A 4,666-nucleotide genomic window follows, 5' to 3' on the forward strand; every position below is an offset into this window, starting at 1 on the left:
ATAGTCACTGCACGGGCCCCGGTGTCATTATAAAAGCAGATGTGCCCCCACCCCCTGTATTGAGGGTCATTCACTACAGGGACACTGTTATGGAGGGGATCTGTGGATGACACATAGCATAAGATGCTATATATGTGTCATCCACAGATCCCCCCCATAACTGTCATACACAGATCCCCATAACAGTGCCATCCAGAGACCCCAATAAGAGCCACTCATTGATCCCCATAAGTGTCACCCACAGATCCCCCATAAGTATCACCCACAGATCCCCCATAAGTATCACACACAGATCCCCCATGGTGTCACCCACAGATCCCCCATAAGTATCACCCACAGATCCCCCATAACAGTGCGTCACCCATAGATCCCTATAACAGTGCGTCACCCACAGATCCCCCATAACAGGGCGAAAAATACAGTATATGAGACAGACTCATTACATGCAAAGCGAGGTATTTCAAGCCTTTATTTGCTATAATTTGAATGATTATGGCTTTCAGCTTATGAAACCCCAAAGTTTCAATTTTAAGGTACCCTTTGCTCAGGGGGTATGGATTAATTAGCTGACTAGAGTGTGACACTTTGAGCCCCTAGAATATTGAACCTTTTCACAAAATTCTAATTTTAAGCTGCATTATTGCAATTCCTTCTAATTTGCATTAGTGAAATACAGTAAATGGACTTTTGAATAATATTCTAATTTTTCGAGTTTCACCGGTACGTCCCTATGCGCTTTTAACAGAAATAACTGCAGAAGTGACCTGAGAATATATATTTCTTCTTGGACTGAAATAGGCCACTATACGCTTTTACAAGCAGTGCGCATGGATTTTTATTTTTCTAATGAAATAAGCCGCTATACTCTTTCACCAGAAATGAATGCAACCGTGCAGTGCGTTTAAATGTTTTGTGTATTACTGAAATACCGCCCTATACTCTTTCTCAGGAAATGACTGCAAATGATTTTAGCGTAAATAACAACAAAAGTGACCTGCGTATATATTTCTTGTATTGTAATGAAATAGGCCACTCAATGATATCAGCGCAGTTAACAGCAAAAGTGACCTGCGTATAGATTTATCTTTTTCCACAGATAAAAGCCACGGAAGGCTTTCCAACACAGCACTTGCACCCCAATACCTAATTGCTGGAAGGACAGAGAGATATTCGGAGACCATCTGGATCCTCATGTAATGTTTCCCTGCACTCGTAAATCGCTGGTTTTCACAATGAGGAAATTCCGGTGACTCTCCCTACTAGCATCTGCACCTGTCTGTCCCACGTATTTCCTTTTTTTTAAACAGTTTTTCTTTCACTCTCCCGAGCGCCTGCAAACACGTCTGTCCCTGAACAATGTACGATGGTGAATGGCAGCATCTAGGATGGCCACCGCCGTATTTATAGGGCTGTGACATCACCAGGCTGGCTGGCTGCTGATTGGCTGCATGCATGGCACTATGGGTCATCCCGCCTTCCCAGAGTTCCTTTCCTCATGTCCTTACACGTGGGGGCAACTGGTATATCACACCAGTAGAAATTATTTTTTCCAATAGCGTTTGTCCCTCTGTATAGCTGCGGTATCGCAGCAGAACCGCACACAACTGCTGCACAATACAAATGCACTATAATATACTTTCTATGTTAGAAAGTATATTATAAGTATATCACCCCCCTCAGTAAGTCACACCTATCCATAGCACATCTATATCAGTCCTTAAAAGGACTTTTGTGGCCCTATTAGCTAGCGTTTGGTGTCCCTAACAGCCTGTCCCTGCTTCACACAGCAACCTCTCCCTACACTGGCAAAACACTGAATGCAAAATGGCGGCCAGATCAGGTTTATTTATAAGGTAGGGGGTATGTCCATGAGCTGAAACGTCTGAATTGGCTGTCCTGTACCACCTGATGGATGTGATGTGTCATGGGTCAAAGTTCTTCACAATGTAAAAGAATATGGCACCGGCGGACATCGCCATATGTTCGCCGAACGAGCAAAGTATGCAGCGAAACAACCGCCGGGCGAACTGCAAGGCCATCTCTACTCTGTAAGACGGGAACCTAACATTAAATACGACCTGTTATGTGCCAAAATAGCCACCATAAAATTCAAGCAGTGCAAGTTCCACATGCATGCTGGGTGTACTTTATTTGGTTTGCCGTGTGCTGTTGTATTTTTATTTTTTTGTGTGTGTTTCTAGCCATGGTATTGCGCACCTGCGCATTGGGATGTGCTGACTGACCCCATTTTTACTTTGCAGTTTGCACTGGAAGTGTTGCTGACTCCATTCAGTCTTGCACCCCTGACCAGCCTGTCTGCCCCATAGGCTGATTTTGTTTTAGTGTAAATGTAAAGCTGTAGCCTGCACTCACTGGAAGCCTTTTGGCACCAGGAGAGGTATAAAATGGACTCTCATTGCATTCATTGGAAGCCGTCTGGCACCAGGAGAGGTATAGAGTGGGCTCAGCATGCATGTTGGTGTCTGCATCCCTGGATTTAATGGAGGCCATTATGGCACCAAAAATGGTAAAAAGCAGAGTGGGCCCAGCATGCATGTGGAACCTGCACTCCCTGAATTTTATGGTGGCCATTTTGGCACATAACAGGTAGTATTTAATGTTAGGTCCCCGTCTTACAGAGATCGCCTTGACGTTTGGCAGACGGGCCCAAATAATTTTGTACAAAGTGTATTTTCCAAGAATCTCAAATTTACAAAAAATATTTATCATTAGAACCAGAATATTTGTTATTACTATGTCATTATTGTACTTTATTTGGTTTGCAGAGTGCTGTTGTTTATATCTCCAAGCAGTACATCACCCAGCAGTGATGTGCCACTTTGGGACATTGAATGGTTATGGTCAACAATATTGCGACAGTCCACTGCTGAATATTTATGCATCAATATATCTAATGCAGGTTGGGTTTAGGAATATAGTTTCTTTTTCTTGGTTGTTCCTCATACACATTTTCTCCTTTGTTTCTTTTCATGTTTCTCTTTTGTTGCTATGTCACCTTGTCCCTGGGGCCTCTTCCCGGCATGCGCCTGGGTTGCTCTAACAACTCCAGAGTACTTCTGGTATTTGGCAAGCAAGGTGTGCCTTGTGAGCATGCACGCCCTACTATTTCCGTGATTTGGAACGCAGGACGCGCCGACTCGGCGGCGCACATTGGTGCGCATCATTTCTGGCCGCTATACAGGCCGTCATCGGTGAATTATGGTTAGTGCTTATTGTCAGCACACATCAGATGTACTGGGTCGCCCCCTCCCTCTTCGTCTTTCCCCTTCCTCCTCCCACTGACCACCTGTTCGGAGGGTTGCCGTCCCCACGCCCCCCCCCCCCTTTTGTCGCCTCTACACAGGTAATTTCTGATTGTCATTAGCAATTATTATGTGCGTATATAAGGACCTATTGTGGTATTCAGAAACAGGCATCCTGAGGAAGCCAGCAGAGCCTGGCGATACGCGTTGCGCTTGTTTCCTGACCACCACGCATACCCCCACTACATCATCCTTAATGATGAGTATTACAGCTCTCCAATAATTTTATTGTTGATGTATTACATGCTTTTTACTTTTCCGTCTATCTCTATGTGTGGGGGCATTGTCAGGAATGTGTACAGGTAACAAGGCAAAGCAACATGTATAAACGACTCGCTGGATCCAAAAACTAAGGAACCAAGGGAGACCCCTGCAGAAGACCTGGCACTTTCCCTGGCTGCTCAGCCTATGCAAAGATCCGAATGGTGGAGGTTTGCATATCCACGAACCTTGACTATAAAGCCCTGAGCACCCTACAATAGTGAGGGGACACGACCACCGGCTCCCTACACAAGACACGGAGGGAGTCAGGGTCACCTGGGATCCAGCAAACAGATATTAACAGATAAAGGTACACTTAGCTTTGAAGCAAACAGGAGGACAGATCAGCGTGCACACACACTCCAGGAAGTAGTATAAGCCGCCCAGAAAAGCATTCTGGGGAGGCATTTAAAGGGAAGCAATTAACACATGACAGCTGAGAGAGGCTGACGAGAGGAGGAGCTGAATACCACAACACAGAAATTCAAGGAGGAGGTTCTGAAAGGCCTCTGTCAGAGCTTCTCAGCTGTCTGGTTGTGACAGTACCCCTCCCTCTACGAGTGGACTCCGGACACTCAGAACCCACCTTCTCAGGATGGGACCTATGGAAAGCCCTGATGAGACGAGAGGCCTTAATGTCCGTCACTGGGACCCACATCCTCTCCTCAGGACCATACCCCTCCCACTGAACAAGGTACTGAAGAGAACCGCGGACAAGACGAGAATCCACAATCCTAGATACCTGAAATTCAAGATTCCCATCAACCATAATCGGAGGAGGAGGCAAAGGCGAGGGTACAATGGGTTGAACATAAGGTTTCAATAAGGACTTATGAAAAACATTATGGATCTTCCAAGTCTGAGGAAGATCAAGACGGTATGCAACAGGATTGATGACAGACAGGATTTTGTAAGGCCCAATAAACCTAGGACCCAACTTCCAGGAGGGAACCTTCAATTTGATATTCTTGGTAGACAACCACACCAGATCACCAACATTCAGGTCCGGACCAAGCACACGTCTCTTATCAGCCACACGCTTATATCTCTCACTCATGCTCTTTAGATTATCTTGAATCTTT

The sequence above is a fragment of the Bufo gargarizans genome, chromosome 4, assembly GCF_014858855.1.
Source record: "Bufo gargarizans isolate SCDJY-AF-19 chromosome 4, ASM1485885v1, whole genome shotgun sequence".
Taxonomy (NCBI): Eukaryota; Metazoa; Chordata; class Amphibia; order Anura; family Bufonidae; genus Bufo; species Bufo gargarizans.